This window comes from Delphinapterus leucas, chromosome 10 (genome assembly GCF_059928025.1).
Source record: "Delphinapterus leucas isolate spDelLeu-1000000601 "Yukka" chromosome 10, BTC_Dleu_Yukka2, whole genome shotgun sequence".
Lineage (NCBI taxonomy): Eukaryota > Metazoa > Chordata > Mammalia > Artiodactyla > Monodontidae > Delphinapterus > Delphinapterus leucas.
Genome location: NC_143138.1, coordinates 15,742,486 through 15,759,951, shown reverse-complemented (window position 1 = coordinate 15,759,951; position 17,466 = coordinate 15,742,486). Strand labels below are relative to the sequence as shown.

At 41.7% G+C, this 17,466-nt stretch overlaps 1 protein-coding gene across 2 annotated transcripts in view; it reads left to right on the top strand.

Moving 5' to 3' along the window:
- MBOAT1 (membrane bound glycerophospholipid O-acyltransferase 1) overlaps window positions 1-17,466 on the top strand; it is a 112,927-nt gene that overhangs the window by 64,523 nt on the left and 30,938 nt on the right. The window lies entirely within an intron of this gene.

Here is a 17,466-nt window from a genome sequence, read left to right as displayed (position 1 = left end):
ATGGTTTCAGTTTTTCACCATTGAGAACGATGTTGGCTGGGGGTTTCTCATATATGGCCTTTATTATGTTGAGGTGAGTTCCCTCTATGCCTACTTTCTGGAGGGTTTTTATCATAAATGGGTATTGAATTTTGTCAAAAGCTTTTCCTGCATCTATTGAGCTGATCATGTGGTTTTTCTCCTTCAATTTGTTAATATGGTTTACCACATTGATTGATTTCTGTATACTGAAGAATCCTTGCATTCCTGAGATAAACCCCACTTGATCATGGTGTGTGATCCTTTTAATGTGCTGTTGGATTCTGTTTGCTGGTATTTTGTTGAGGATTTTTGCATCTATGTTCATCAGTGATATTGGCCTGTAGTTTTCTTTTTTTGTGACCTCTTTGTCTGGTTTTGGTATCAGGGTGATGGTGGTCTTGTAGAATGAGTTTGGGAGTGTTCCTCCCTCTGCTATATTTTGGACGAGTTTGAGAAGGATAGGTGTTAGCTCTTCTCTAAATGTTTGATAGAATTCGCCTGTGAAGCCATGTGGTCCTGGGCTTTTGTTTCTTGGAAGATTTTTTTTTCTTTTTTTTTTGCGGTACGCGGGCCTCTCACTGTTGTGGCCTGTCCCGTTGTGGAGCACAGGCTCCAGACGCGCAGGCTCAGCAGCCATGGCTCACAGGCCTAGCTGCTCTGCAGCATGTTGGATTTTCCCAGAGCGGGGCACGAACCCATGTCCCCTGCATCGGCAGGCGGACTCTCAACCACTCCGCCACCAGGGAAGCCCCTGTTGGAAGATTTTTAATCACAGTTTCAATTTCAGTGCTTGTGATTGGTCTGTTTATATTTTCTATTTCTTCCTGGTTCAGTCCCAGAAGGTTGTGCTTTTCTCAGAATTTGTCCATTTCTTCCAGGTTGTTCATTTTACTGGCATAGAGTTGCTTGTAGTAATCTCTCATGATCCTTTGTATTTCTGCAGTGTCAGTTGTTACTTCTCCTTTTTCATTTTTAATCTATTGATTTGAGTATTCTCCCTTTGTTCTTGATGAGTCTGGCTAATAGTTTATCAATTATGTTTATCTTCTCACAGAACAAGCTTTTAGTTTTATTGATCTTTGCTATCATTTCCTTCATTTGTTTTTCATTTATTTCTGCTCTGATCTTTATGATTTCTTTCCTTCTGATAACTTTGGGGTTTTTTTGTTCTAATTTCTCTAATTCCTTTAGGTGTAAGGTTAGGTTGTTTATTTGAGGTTTTTCTTATTTCTTGAGGTAGGATTGTATTGCTATAAAGTTCACTCTTAGAACTGCTTTTGCTGCATCCCATAAGTTTTGGGTCGTTGTGTTTTCATTGTCATTTGTTTCTAGGTAGTTTTTGATTTCCTCTTTGATTTCTTCAGTGATCTCTTGGTTATTTAGTAGTGTGTTGTTTAGCCTCCACGTGTTTGTATTTTTTACAGACTTTTTCCTGTAATTGATATCTAATCTCATAGCATTGGGGTCGAAAAGGATACTTGATACGATTTCAATTTTCTTAAATTTACCAAGGCTTGATTTGTGACCCAAGATATGATCTATCCTGGAGAATGTTCCATGAGCACTTAAGAAGAAAGTGTATTCTGCTGTTTTTGGATGCTATGTCCTAAAAATATCAATTAAGTCCATCTTGTTTAATGTATCATTTAAAGCTTGTGTTTCCTTATTTATTTTCATTTTGGATGATCTGTCCATTGGTGAAAGTGAGGTGTTAAAATTCCCCTACTATGATTGTGTTACTGTCGATTTCCCCTTTTATGGCTGTTAGCATTTGCCTTATGCATTGAGGTGCTCCTGTGTTGGGTGCATAAATATTTACAGTTGTGTCTTGGATTGATCCCTTGATTAGTATGTAATGTCCTTCTTTGTGTCTTGTAATAGTCTTTATTTTAAAGTCTATTTTGTCTGATATGAGAATTGCTACTCCAGCTTTCTTTTGATTTCCATTTGCATGGAATATCTTTTTCCATCTCCTCACTTTCAGTCTGTATGTGTCTCTAGGTCTGAAGTGGGTCTCTTGTAGACAGCATATGTATGGGTCTTGTTTCTGTATCCATTCAGCCAGTCTATGTCTTTGGTTGGAGCATTTAATTCATTTCCATTTAAGGTAGTTATCGATATGTATGTTCCTATTACCATTTTCTTAATTGTTTTGGGTTTGTTTTTGTAGATCATTTTCTTCTCTTGTGTTTCCCACTTAGAGAAGTTCCTTTAGCATTTGTTGTAGAGCTGGCTTGGTGGTGCTGAATTCTCTTAACTTTTGCTTGTCTTTAAAGGTTTTAATTTGTCCGTCTAATCTGAATGACATCCTTGCTGGGTAGAGTAATCTTGATTGTAGGTTTTTCCCTTTCATCTCTTTAAGTATGTCCTGCCACTCCCTTCTGGCTTGCAGAGTTTCTGCTGAATGATCAGCTGTTAACCTTATAGGGATTCCCTTGTATGTTATCTGTTGTTTTCCCTTGCTGCTTTTAATATTTTTTCTTTGTATTTAATTTTTGATAGTTTGATTAATATGTGTCTTGGTGTGTTTCTCCTTGGATTTATCCTGTATGGGACTTTCTGTACTTCCTGGACTTGATTGACTATTTCCTTTCCCATATTAATGAATTTTTCTACTATAATCTCCTCAAATATTTTCTCAGTCCCTTTCTTTTCCTCTTCTTCTTCTAGGACCCCTTTAGTTCAAATGTTGGTGCATATAATGCTGTCCCAGAGGTCTCTAATACTGTCTTCAATTCTTTTCATTCTTCTTTTTTCTTTATTCTGCTCTGCAGTAGTTAATTCCACTATTTTATATTCCAGGTCACTTATCCTTTCTTCTGCCTCAGTTATTCTGCTCTTGATTCCTTCTAGAGAATTTTAAATTTCATTTATTGTGTTTTCATCATAGTTTGTTTGATCTTTAGTTCTTCTAGTTCCTTGTTAAACGTTTCTTGTATTTTCTCCATTCTATTTACAAGATTTTGGATCTTCTTTACTATGATTACTCTGAATTCTTTTTCAGGTAGACTGCCTATTTCCTCTCCATTTGTTTGGTCTGGTGGGTTTTTACCTTGCTCCTTCACCTGCTGTGTGTTTTTCTGTCTTCTCATTTTGCTTAACTTACTGTGTTTGGGGTCTCCGTTTAGCAGGTGGCAGGTTCTTAGGTCCCGTTGTTTTTGGTGTCTGCTCCCAGGCAGACACCAAAGGTTGGTTAAGTGTGTTGTGTAGTCTTCCTGGTGGAGGGGACTGGTGCCTGTGTTCTGGTGGATGAGGTGGATCTTGTCTTTATGGTGGGCAGGACCACGTCCGGTGGTGGTTTTGGGGGTGTCCGTGAACTTATTATGATTTTAGGCAACCTCTCTGCTAATGGGTGGGTTTGTGTTCCTGTCTTGCTATTTGTTTGGCATAGGGTGTCCAGCATTGTGGCTTGCTGGTCGTTGAGTGGATCTTGGTCTTAGTGTTGATATGGAGATCTCTGGGAGATCTTTCGCTGTTTGATATTACTTGGGGCCGGGAGGTCTCTGGTGGACCAGTGTCCTAAACTCAGCTGTCCCACTTCAGAGGCTCAGGCCTGACACCTGGCCAGAACACCAAGACCCTGTCAGCCACATGGCTCAGAAGAAAAGGGAGAAAAGAGGGAGGGAGGGAGGAAAAGAAAGAAAGGAAAAGAAAGAAAGAAGGAAGGAAAAGAAAGAAAGAACGAAGGAAAAGAAAGAAAGAGAGAAAGAAAGAAAGGCAAGAAAGAATTAAGTAAAGTTGTTAAAATAGAAAAGAATTATTAAAAAAAAATAATTTAAAAAAAGGAAAGAAAGAAAGAAGAGAGCAACCAAACGAAAAAACAAATCCACCAATGATAACAAATGCTAAAAACTATACTAAAAAAACCAAAACAAATCCCCAAAAAGGACAGTCAGAAGCATGGGAGAAATGGCAAAAGCAAAGCTATACAGACAAAATCACACAAAGAAGCATACACACTCACAAAAAGAGAAAAAGGAAAAAATATATATATAAAAAAATTTAAAAAGGAAGAGGGCAACCAAATCAATAAACAAATCTACCAATGATAATAAGATGTAAATACTAAACTAAGATAAACATAAAACTAGAAATAAATTAGATGCAGAAAGCAAACCCTAAGTCTACAGTTGCTCCCAAAGTCCACCTCCTCAATTTGGGATGATTCATTGTCTATTCAGGTATTCCTCAGATGCAGGGTACATCAAGTTGATTGTGGAGATTTAATCTGCTGCTCCTGAGGCTGCTGGGTGGGATTTCCCTTTCTGTTCTTTGTTGGCACAGCTCCTGGGGTTTAGCTTTGGATTTGGACCTGCCTCTGCGTATAGGTCACCTGAGGGCATAAGTTCTTTGCTTATACAGGACAGGGTTAAAGTAGCAGTTGATTTGGGGGCTCTGGCTTACTCGGGGAGGAGGGGAGGGGTATGGAATGCAGGGCAAGCCTGCGGTGGCAGAGGCCAGCATGATGTTGCACCAGCCTGAGGCGCGCCGTGTGCTGTCCTGGGGAAGTTGTCCCTGGATCACGGGACCCTGGCAGTGGCGGGCTGCACAGGCTCACGGGAGGGGAGGTGTGGAGAGTGACCTGTGCTTGCACACAGGCTTCTTGGTGGCTGCAGCAGCCCCCTTAGTGTCTCATGCCCGACTCTGGGGTCCGCGCTGATAGCCGCGGCTCGTGCCCATCTCTGGAGCTCGTTTGGGTGGTGCTCTGAATCCCGTTTCCTTGTGCACCCTGAAAGAATGGTCTCCTGCCTCTTAGGCAGATCCAGAGTTTTTCCCGGACTCCCTCCCGGCTAGCCGTCGTGCACTAACCCCCTGCAGGCTGTGTTCACGCCGCCAACCCCAGTCCTCTCCCTGTGCTCCGACCGAAGCCCGAGCCTCAGGTCCCAGCCCCCGCCCGCCCCGGCGGGTGAGCAGGCAAGCCTCTCGGGCTGGTGAGCGCTGGTCGGCATCGATCCTCTGTGCGGGAATCTCTCCGCTTTGCCCTCCGCACCCCTGTTGCTGCGCTCTCCTCCGTGGCTCTGAAGCTTCCCCCCTGCCCACCCCCCGTCTTCACCAGTGAAGGGGCTTCCTAGTGTTTGGAAACTTTTCCTCCTTCACAGCTCCCTCCCCAGGGTGCAGGTCCCGTCCCTATTCTTTTGTCTCTGTTTTTCCTTTTGCCCTGCCCAGGTATGTGTGGAGTTTCTTGCCTTTGGGGAGGTCTGAGGTCTTCCGCCAGCGTTCAGTGGGTGTTCTGTAGGAGCTGTTCCACGTGTAGATGTAGTTTTGATGTATCTGTGGGGAGGAAGGTGATCTCCGTATCCTACTCCTCTGCCATCTTGCCCCTTTTTAACAATATTTATTTATTTTTGGCTGCATTGGGTCTCAGTTGTGGCACGCATCCTCCTCTGCAGTGCGCGGGCTTCTCTCCAGTTGTGGCACGTGGGCTACAGAGCGCGCAGCCTCTGTAGTGGCAGCATGTGGGCTCTCTGGTTGTGGTGTGCGGACTCAGTAGTTGCGCGCCGGCTTAATTGCCCCACAGCAGGTGGGATCTTAGTTCCCTGAACAGGGATCGAACCCGTGTCCCCTGCATTGCAAGGTGGAATCTTAACCACTGGACCACTAGGGAATCTCAAAAGTAGTTTTAAATGGTGGTCATAACTTTCCCTAGTGTTTAATCAACAAACTTTATTTTTTTTGGATCAACCTCAGAACTGGGCCCCCACACCCCATTCCCCATACTTAGAAGAGTTCCTGGCTCTTCATAGATGTTCACTAAAGGAATGAGTTAAATACTCTAGTATTTGTCCTTTTTTTTTTTAATGCTTCCAGGAGCCTCAATTAAACAGCCCCTCCAGCCATATTTGGTTGGGATATTGAACAAAAAACTTTGACTTTAGCCTAAAGTAGATTATTACTTGTTTCTCATCTATATCATCTTTCTTTTTAGGACACAAGTGTATATTCATTCATTCATTTCTACAACAACTTTTTAGTCTGCAATATGCTATGCACAGTGCCAGGTGTCAGAGACACCGTGCATTTTAGCAGGAGGAGGGGTATTCCTGGCAAAGGGAATAGCTCTGCAGGAGCACAGAGATGTGAGGTGCTTGTGGAGGTCTCGGAAAGCCACCTTCCTTTCCCTGCCACCCACATTCTTATGTCAGCAGCCTGGCAGTCCCTAGAATCCGTCCACTGCCCCTCATGCCCACTGCCACCACCCTGGCTCACCATGTCTGCGCCTTTCCTAATTGGCCATCTTTCCTTCCATCCTGAACCTCTTCTCCAGTCTATGTTCTCTAGAGTATCAAAGCCAATGGTGATTTGGACCTGCTTCCTCTGCTGCATCGCCTCCCTGCGTGCACGGCATGTGGCAGCAGTGCAGAAAAGTTTAGGGTCTGTGCATGCGCTTGGTTACTTCTTGTCTCTGCACCTCTGCCTTACTCGTTCCCCTGATTAGAAGCCCCTTTTCCATCCTTAACTGCATGGAAATCTCTCACTTCACTTTTTATAACCCAGCTCAAAGATTACTGCTTTACAGAGCTTTCCCTGCTGGCTGCCTCCTCCCTCCCGCGCCCCCTTCCTTCCACCTCGTGAGTCCCTGCATTTGGACCTGTGTAGCAGGAGGCCTCTCATCAGCTCTCACTGGCTGGTGCTGCCCATCGCCCGTGAATCATACTCACTGAGACCCCAGTGCACGGAGTGTTTGTAGGTGGTGAGCATGGGCACTTCTGCTCTCATTCATTGATTTGTACGCTTAGGTAGTGTCATGTGTTTACCCCCAAATTTGTTTATTCCAGTTTGTACTTATTATAAATAAGCTGATTATATATGGATGTGAAAGGAGAGAGAGTGGTTTCTCTAAATCTAGGTAGGGTCCTTTGGAAAGCCACCAAAGCAAATTTAGTATATTAAAAGTAATAGTGGTTGAATTAAATGTAATGTGGCTGAGAAAGCCGAAAGGATCTCAGGGAGGATTATACCAAGTAAAAATTCTGCACACAGATTGCTCTGCAAGCATCTTTACTTCCTTTTACCTTCTCAATCCTTGTTAGAGGAAACAACTCTGGAGATAGTGGATGGGGTTTATGTAAGAGAGTAGCCACCATTGATCAGATCCACAAGGAAGAGCTTTGGTCCTGCATTGAAAGGTTCATTCATTCATCATTCAGCAGACCTGACTGAGAACCTATATATGGCAGGCACAATTATAGGAGACAGAGGTGACCAAAGACTGTGGAATGAATGTAGTTACCTATTTCAGGTTTGTATAGGAAGGTCAAATGTGAGCATGTCATTGTGTACTGGCTTGACACGTGTTCCCCCAAATTCGTGTCCACCTGGAGCCTCAGAATATGTCCTTATATGGAAATAGGACCTTTGCAGATGTAACTAGCTAAAGTGAGGGCATACTAGATTCGGGTGGGCCCTAAATTCATTACGACTGGTGTCCTTCTAAGAAGGCCACGAGAGAGACAGACACAGAGACACAGAGAGGGAAGATGGTCACGTGAAGATGGAGGTGGAGATAAGAGTGATACAGCTACTAGCCAAGGAACTCCAGAGATTGCCATCAGCCACAAAAGCTAGGGAGAAGCATGGAACAGATTCTCCTTCGGAGCTTCCAGAAAAAACCAACTCTGCCAACACCTTGATTGGGACTTTCTGACCTCCGGAACTGTGAGACATTACGTTTCTGGTTTTAAGCCCCCCAATCTGTGGTCATCTGTTATGGCAGCTTTAGGAAATGAATACCCATTTTTATATGATTCCATACCCTTTGATGAGCTGACAGCTGTCCCCTGGTCCTGGTCATGCCTCCACTCTCCATGTTTCACTCTGTTCTCGTCACATCTCCTCCTCCAGTGGTTTTGCCCATAAAACTGTAAACTCGTGAATGACTGTTATGCCATTTTTAATATAATCAGAATTGTGGAAAGTTACCGAAAGGAAAAAATAAAGAGCAAATAAAGGGAAGACAGTCATGTGCTTGTGAAATGGGGTGGATTTGGGGTTTGACAGCAGGGGAGGATGGAAAGCAGTTCCTGTCCATTCCGCTTTCAGTGGCATAGGCATAGTCATGATAAATTTCCTTAGGCGATGTTTGTTCTCTGTTATTTTTTGGATCTTCTTGTATTAAGAAATCTCTGGCTTTACACACAAAAGTGTAGACTGTTTGAATGAGAAAGGACACTTTTGTTTGGGAAAGGATACAACAAAAATGTGTCTGCTCCTGTAAGTAGAATGTGATTTAGATCCCTGATTGTGGAGTGACCATACTTCATCCAGTTCTTGGAGGGTATGTCTTTTTTTAAAAAAATTATAGGGCATCATTAAGCAGCAGAATTATTTTTTTTCCTGTCGCCATAAATGCACAGTGCCTCACTGATATAAATCCATCTTCTTGGATAATGTCAGAAACATAAATGGAAGGGGTACGTACTGAAATTGACAAGATGTTTTAAATCACAAATGGTCAGTAAGAGAGATTCTTTTCCAGTGTCCAGTCTCATTAAGAACATGCAAGCAACCACCAGTTCTCCTTCAGAACGGAATTTGTTTAACACTACTATTTATTTCAGCCTAAAAATCTTATTTAGGGTTTTGTTGAGGAATGAAGCGGTGATTTGAAGTTGAACTTGGCGTTTTAAAGCAGCCTGATGTGATAGCTGCTCTCTTTTGAGCTTGCATGTGAACCTATGTGCTGAACATACGTACTTAGAGTAAGAGCACAGACAGGAATTGAACAGGATTGGAGTATCTTAGTGTTTGTGTCCAATGACGTATATATGTTTTTAACTTGTACTTCGGATGATTCTGGGGCTCGCAATTTTGTTACCATTCTGAAAGTAATCAAGACTGATGTTAAATGGTGAGGACGACACACAAGATACACTTTTATTAGTGCTGCTAATGTAGTTTGTATCAACACATGTAGAAGCCAGTGTCCTCCGTGTTTTCTCTGTGAATATGGGTGATTAACAATACTGGAGCACTTACTGTTCTCCCCGGGGAAGCTCAACAACTGCTTGTAATAAAGCTGATAGTTGATTCCTTTTAAGTTGGTGATGGTGAACTGATTCCTTTTTGCTCACAGAAGGGCGCAATTCGAGTTTTCTTCTGAGGGAAGCAGCAAGAAGGAAGCTTAATTCCTTTTGCAGGCAAGGCCAGATTCAGGCAGATAATTGCTCTCCCATCATGTTGGCAATTTGAGTTACCCATGTGTTTTTGAAAACATTATGAAATGAGAACTCATACGCTGCTAGTGGGAGTATGAATTGGTACAACCGTTCTGGAAGGCAAGTTAGCCATAAATTTTAAGCAAGAATTTTTTTAAAGTTTATATCCTATAATAGGATAAATTCCTAGGAACTGAATTACCTTAATGAAATCAAATTTATTCATAAGCGTGTTCAACTGTTGTCGATAATAGTGCAAAATTGGAAGCTCCTGATTGGCCCAAAAGAGGTGAATGATTAAATTATGGTACTAATATACATCCATTAAAAATGATGTCGTCAAAGAATATTTAGTGACATTGGAAAATGCTTACAATATAATGGAAAATCAAAACCACAAAACAAATACATGTATTAAGATTCCTTTTTTTTTTTTTTTGTGATACGCGGGTCTCTCACTGCTGTGGCCTCTCCCGTTGCGGATCACAGGCTCCGGACGCGCAGGCTCAGCGGCCATGGCTCACGGGCCCAGCCGCTCCGCGGCACGTGGGATCTTCCCGGACCGGGGCACGAACCCGTGTCCCCTGCATCGGCAGGCGGACTCTCAACCACTGCGCCACCAGGGAAGCCCTAAGATTCCACTTTTATGAATGTGGACATGTGTAGAAAAAAGAGTAGAAGGAAATAATACACGCTAAGACAGTGATTCTGTCTGGGGTTGGGGGTGGTCTTTATTGGGGATTTTAATAGTTGTTTTATATGATTGTGATAAGAAATTCTACATGTTATTTAAATGTGTTTGAACGCGTACTATGCATGCGCATCGTGCTGAGCTGCAGCCTAAACCAGTGGGACAATAGTCGTTTGTGTTCCTGGTTATCCTGTTGGGCATTCTAGAAGTATCACTTGCCCACATCCCTTGGAGCAGTGGAGATCATTGCCCTGTTGTTCCATGCGAGATGTTTTCCTCTGTTGGTTTATGATATCCTGATCACTCTACCTAACCAGCCCAGTATGTGCAAATAACTGGGTTCTGTAATATGAACAAAAGAAGAGATTTGCAAAGAGATTTCCAGATTAGCGTATTTCATGTTTCTCCTTCAGTCTGCTGCCAGCTTTTCAGTAATTAGCACCATCACTTGGAATTTAATTCTGAGGACATGAGTATAAGTTATACCAAGTATATTTGGCGGGTTCCTGTTAAAACGGAGAGCTGGTGATTCTGTTGTTGTTGAGTGCCAAAGTATAGAGATTAGATGGGTCTGAACAGATACCAGTGAACTCTGAAGTGAGTCCAGAGGAGTTTCCATTGCCTTCATTTGCAGCTCTAGGAAGCCTGGTGGAACCATGTACTTTCTTTGCTCTGACTCCAGGAGTCCCTTGTTTTCTTCCCCCAGGCTGGCATAGTTGATAGGAGTTTGGGAGCATTGTACTAAAGGTATAATATCATCACCCCCCTCTTCAGTAATCCCGGGAGCAGGGGGATACTGGAGGGGCAGAAGCAACAGCCTCCTGTCTGGCCCTCAGCTCTTGGGTCTGGGCCACGGGCTGCAGTTTGCATTGTATCTTGGCACCCCTAGTTGTTGTGCAAGATCCAGCCCCGTCCTAGATTGCGGTTGATTGGAAGTTTGTTGCATTGGATTCTCCCATCCTGTCAAACTTCTTGCTGGCCTGACTCCTTGCTTTCCTAGTATGTATGCATTGTAAGTGGATTTGTATTATAAACAAAGAATTGATGAAAAGATAAAGTATAACTTTTTGCATCTAAAATTACCTGTTAGGGAAAATAAGATCCTTGAATGTCAGATTTGGCTTGATGCTGTCCAGCCAGCTGTGATTGGTTGGCTCTTTTGACACCTCTAACTGATGACTGCATCATCTCATTGTTCCATCCAAGCTTTACCAGGACAGAGAACTTAACCACTTAAGGTCCAAAGATTAAGGTACAATATGCAGGTTATACTGGAATACTGCTCAAAACAGGGTTTTGCTTAGTGTTTTAAAAACAGGTTATTTTTTGTTGGGAGTTGATACGGGAAATGGAAATGGATGAATGGGTACCACTACTGGTAAATTGCCCGAAGTCTGTATCAGAAGGCATTGATTTTATATGTGTGTGTGTGTGCGTGTGCGCGTGTGTGTGTGTGTGTGTGTGTGTGGTGGGGAGAGCAGAGTGGCATAGTTCTTTCTTTTTACTCTAAACACATCTCCATCTGCCTGTTTTCCCCATACTTTATTTCCCCCTATATTTCTTTATCCAAATTAGACTAATAATTTTAGGTTCAGGAAGAAAAAATTTTCTTCAGCTTTTTTTTTTTTTTTTATCATGAAAAAAATTCACAGGACAAAAGAGAAATGGCCCCATCTCAACCCTGCTGGATTCAAACCTTGGTTTCCGATTGGTCAGATAGTTCCCATAGATTCAAGGGCAGGGGCCTCTGACTGGTGAGTGTGTAAAAATCCAAGGACAGGGCCTACTTCTCAGGGGGTGGATAATCTGAGTACAGCTAAGCTTCTAAGGCCTCATTGTCCTGAGGAAGTCCTTTGGCTGCATCAAGGAGCCTTTCTGTGCCCTTCGTGTGCTTGTAGTATGTGCTTCGATCTCCTGGGTTTTGTATTTTTGCCGGAAAAAACATGAATTCCGATCACAGACCAACAAACACGTCTTAGATTATATTATGTTTTGACTGAAATGCAACATCGATGGTATTTGAGTGTTTTTTAAAATATATTTATATATTTATTTTGGCTGCATTGTGTGTGCTTTCTCTAGTTGCGGCGAGCGGGGGCTACTCTTTGTTGTGGTGCGCGGGCTTCTCATTGCGGTGGCTTCTTGTTGCGGGGCACGGGCTGTAGGCACGCTGGCTTCAGTAGTTGTGGTACACGGGCTCAGTGGTTGTGGTTCACGGGCTCTAGAGTGCAGGATCAGTAGTTGTGGCGCACGGGCTTAGTTGCTCTGCGGCATGTGGGATCTTCTCGGATCAGGGCTCGAATCTGTGTCCCCTGCATTGGCAGGCGGATTCTTAACCACTGTGCCACCAGGGAAGTCCCGGTATTTGAGTTTTATCCTAAGTCGGTAACTCTCTGGATTTGACTCTGAAATCTCAGTAAGCTGTGCAGTCTGAGTTTGGCATCTGATCTACCCATCGGTTTAAATAAATTGATCAGTGAAAAGCGTTCAGAATGGACTTCCTCTGTTCAGGAGCGTATGGCGCTCTTCCTTACACCCACAGAAAAGTAAGAATGTAGGAGGAACCTAACTCCATTTCCTTTTCTGCAAGTTGTCAGTATGTTGTTTTTTATAAGCCCATGATCACATGTGTGAGTCGCTTCTTATTTAAGTTGCTAGAAACTTCTTCAGATGTTTAAAACAGAAACAATATATTATTAAAAGTATAGTCTAGATGATGGGTAACAAAATTTGATCCATAGCTTCTTATTTTTTCCCCCCAAAAGGGAGATTTTTTTCCCTTAAAGAATGATAACAATGTGGTTCTTACATAGGCCCAAAGGTACAGATTGAACATGGAGTAATTATTATTTATTTACATTGATCTAGATACTCAGTAGTGTGTATTACATTAGTCTGGGTTCTCTGAGAAGCAGACGCCAAGATGAGAACAGATGTATGAGATTTGTTGGGCGAAATACCTGTGAGGGAAAACAGGGAGGCAACTGGATGAGGCTGGGAGAGCCATCAGATTAAAATGCACGTCTCACCCCTGAGATGGGAGAGGGAAGGAAGGAAGGGAGGTCTTGGACTGCAGTGCAGTTCTGAGCCTGTTTCAGCGAGTTCAAGGATGAGTCCTCGAGCTGGAATTCCCTGGCTGAGGAGCACCGCGCCTGGTCTGGAGGGCGTGGCTACCCTGCTGTGCTCAGTCATTGGCTGGACGTAGCCTCAGGGAGGCGTGGGCTGAGCACCAGCAAGGTGGTGGAATCAGAGGATGCAGCTGTAGCCAGTCAGTCACGCACCCCCAGCAGCCAACCTGAGAGGTGCTTTCTCATGCCCACCACTTCTGTGAATAGACTCCAGATGCTTTGCTGAACATGTGCCTAATTGGAATACATTAAATCTAACCCCAGAAAGAGGAAAACAAATGGTACATTTCTGTAGAGGCTGAAGGTCAGGCTAATTCCATGACACATTTCCTTTATGGATATATCAATTTTTTAGACCTTTTTAAAATGAAGTTGTGAATTAAATCAGAGGTAGGAACTTGGTTTGCAAGTTGCATGGTTACCAGAATGTGTGTCTCAAAACACAAAAAATGTGTGCCGGGCTTTGTGTAAAGAAGGCTGGGAGTTTAAGTCCTATTACTGATTCCTCAGGCTTACAATCTTACAGGAAAAAAAAAGCACAAAGAGGCTTTGAAAACAAAAACAGTCATATTTGGCAACTACATTGAATGTGATGCTTAGTGTAAGTCCCTTTCAAGAAAAACAGCTCTCGGCATCTTTTATACATTCTGGGTCAGAGGTGGTGTTGAACATCAAGAAGATGAGCTGTGAAGTTATATATTTGTCTGTAAGACGAAATTGCTCTTATAGAAAGTTTTGATGTAATCCTTATTTCTAGGACCCAAACCTCGGTGTTCTGGAAGCAGTTATTTTTTTCACTATACAAGAGAATGGTCAAAATTACTGTCAGCTGTGAGCATGTCTTGCTGCGCTAGAATGACCACTTTGGGGGCTCCCTTGTCTGCCACCCCCCACTTCTCCCCCAGTCCTGGAGAGCAAGTCACTCCTCCCTTCCGCAGTCAGACAAATCACTTCTCCTTCTCTTCGCCTTACACAACATTAGGAATCTTGTTTCAAACGTTGGCCACTGGATTTTACAAATAAGATATAAAGTTGGGTGTAGGTGTTAAGATGTCAAAGGGCATTTGTTGACACTTTCTTTAAAATAGTTTATCTTATTAGTTCATATTGACAGTTTAAAATATTACATGCTTATTATTTTAAAGAGATGGAAAATGGAAATGAGAACGAGAGGAATTAAAGAAAATGCACTCACAGAGAGGCGGCCGAGCGCAGTGGACACATCAGCCTTGGCCTAAAGATGCTTTGCGTCTGATCCCATCCTGCCACACCTGAGCGTGGCCTGAGCTCAGGGCACAGAGGCTGTGCGGCATCCTAGGTTTATCCCAGGGATGCTGTCATAGGACGTTGACCAAACCTCAGCTTTCTATGTAAATGAGTCATCAGTCCATACGGGTCAGAGATAGCAAATTCAATAAGAAGCTATGAGAATGGAGATCAGATAACCAGGCTAAACTTAGAAGGTTTGAAGGAAAGTAGGGTAGTTGGGCAGTGGGATTTTATCTCGTCTCACTGGGCAAGGATAGAGCTATTAAAGGTACTAAGCTAGGCTAGATGATTGGAAAAACAGATGTCTTTTTTTAAATTAATTTTTTATTGGAGTATAGTTGATTTACAATGTTGTGTTCGTTTCTGCTGTACAGCAAAGTGAGTCAGTTATACATACACATATATCCACTGGTTTTTAGATTCTATTCCCGTATAGGTCACTACAGAGCATTGAATAGAGTTCCCTGTGCTATTCAGTAGGTTCTTATTAGTTATTTATTTTATATATAGTAGTGTGTATATATCAAACCCAATCTCCCAATTTATCCCTCCCTCCCTTTCCCCCCTGGTAACCACAAGTTTGTTTTCTACATCTGTGACTCTATCCTGTTTTGTAAATAGGTTCCTTTGTACCATTTTTTAGATTCCACATATAAGCGATACGATATTTGTCTGTCTTTGTCTGACTTACTTCACTCAGTATGATAATCTCTAGGTCCAACCACGTTGCTGCAAATGGCATTTTTCATTCTTTTTTATGGCTGAGGAATATTCCATTGTGTGTGTGTGTGTGTGTGTGTGTGTGTTGTGTGTGTATATATATATATATATATGTACACACTACATCTTCTTTATCCATTCCTCCACTGATGGACATTTAGGTTGCTTCCATGTCCTGGTTATTGTAAATAGTGCTGCAATGAACATTGAGGTGGATGTATCATTTCGAATTATGGTTTTCTCTGGATATATCCCCAGGAGTGGGATTGCTGGATCATATGGTAGCTCTATTTTTAGTTTTTTAAGGAACCTCCATACTGTTCTCCATAGTGGCTGTACCAATTTACATTCCCACCAACAGTGTCAGAGGGTTCCCTTTTCTCCACACCCTCGCCAGCATTTATTGTGTGTAGATTTTTTTGATGATGGCCAGTCTAAACCGGTAGGAGGTGATACCTCATTGTAGTTTTGATTTGCATTTCTCTAATAATTAGTGATGTTGAGCATCTTTTCATGTGCCTCTTGGCCATCTGTATGTCTTCTTTGGAGAGATGTGTATTTAGATCTTCTGCCAATTTTTTGACTGGGTTGTTTGTTTTTTTGATATTGAACTGCATGTGCTATTTGTATATTTTGGAGATTAATCCCTTGTCAGCTGCTTTGCTTGCAAATATTTTCTCCCATTCTGTGGGTTTTCTTTTTGTTTTATTGATGGTTTCCTTCACAGTGTAAAAGCTTTTAAGTTTCATTAGGTCCCATTTGTTTATTTTTATTTTCATTACTCTCAGAGGTGGATCAAAAAAGATCTTGCTGCAATTTATGTCAGAGAGTGTTCCGCCTATGTTTCCAAGAGTTCTATAGTGTCTGGCCTTACATTTAGATCTTTAATCCATTTTGAGTTTATTTTTGGGCTTATTTTGTGTTTATTTTTATGGTGTTAGAGGATGTTCTCGTTTCATTCTTTTACGTGTAGCTGTTCAGTTTTCAGGTGTCATTTTAATTGCAGCTTTATTGAGATATAATTCACATACAATGCAATTCAACCACTTAAAGTATACAATTCAGCAGGTTTAAACACATATGCAGAGTGAATTTACAGAGTGTAACCATTTTACCACAGTTAATTTTGCAACATTTTCATCACCCACCCAGCCCAAAGAAACCTGTATGCATTAGCTATCACTCCTCATTTCCTCCCAATTCCCTGAGACTTAGGCAACCAGCAATCCATTTCTCTGTGGATTTGCCTAGTCTAGATATTTCATATAAGTGGAATCATACAATATGTGGCCATTTATGCCTGGCTTTTTTCACCTAGCATAGTGTTTTCAAGGTCTATCCATGTTGTAGCATGTATCAGTACTTTATTGTTTTTATTGCTGAATAATATTCTGTTAGAGGGACATATCACATTTTATTTATCCATTCATCAGTTGATGGACATTTGGGTTATTTCTTTGGGGGCTGTTATGAATAATGTTGCTCTGAACATGTATGTACAAGTTTTTGTGTAGACATGTTTTTATTTCTCATGGGTGTATACCTAGGAGTGGAATTGCTTGGTCATGTGGTAATTCTATGTTTAACGTTTTGAGGAACTGCCAGACTGTTTCTCAGGTAACTGCACCGTTTAATATTCCCACCAGTAATGTGTGAGGGTTCCAATTCTCCACCTTGTGGCCAAAACAATCTGTCTTTTTGATTCTGGTCATCCTAGTGTTTGTGAAGTCGTATCTCATTGTGGTTTTGATTTGCATTTCTCTGAGGGTTGATTACTACTGAGCATCTTTTCATGTGCTTATTCACCATTTCTATATCTTTTTTTAATATAAATGTCCATTCAGATCCTTTGGCCATTTTTAAATTGTTACTTTTGTCTTTTTATTATTGAGTTGGAAGTGTTCTTTACATAGTCTAGTACGAGTTCCTTAGCGGATATATGATTTGCACATATTTTCATGCATTCTGTGAATTTCACTTTCTTGATTGTGTGTGTCCTTTGAAGCACAAAATTTTAAGTTTTAATGATATCCATTTAATCTATCTTTTCCTTTTGTTACTTGTGCTTTTGGTGTTACATCTAAGAAGTCATCGCCAAATCTAAGGTCATGAAGATTTATGCCTGTGTTTTCTTCTAAGAGTTTTATAGTTTAGCGCTTCCATTTAGGTCTTTGAACCATTTTTAGTTACTTTTTGTGTGCTTTTTATGTGGATATCTAGTTGTCCCATCGCTATTTGTTGAAAATACTATTGCTTCCATTGAATTATCTTTTTGTGTGTGTGTGATTTTTTTTGAACATCTTCATTGCAGCATAATTGCTTTACAATGTTGTGTTAGTTTCTGCTGTATAACAAAGTGAATCAGCTGTATGTATACATATATATGGGGATATAGGTATACACTGAATTATCTTGACATGCTTGTTGACATGGGTGTCACTTCTTAGGCTTGTATTTGATGGCTTTTTTCAAAATAAGATTG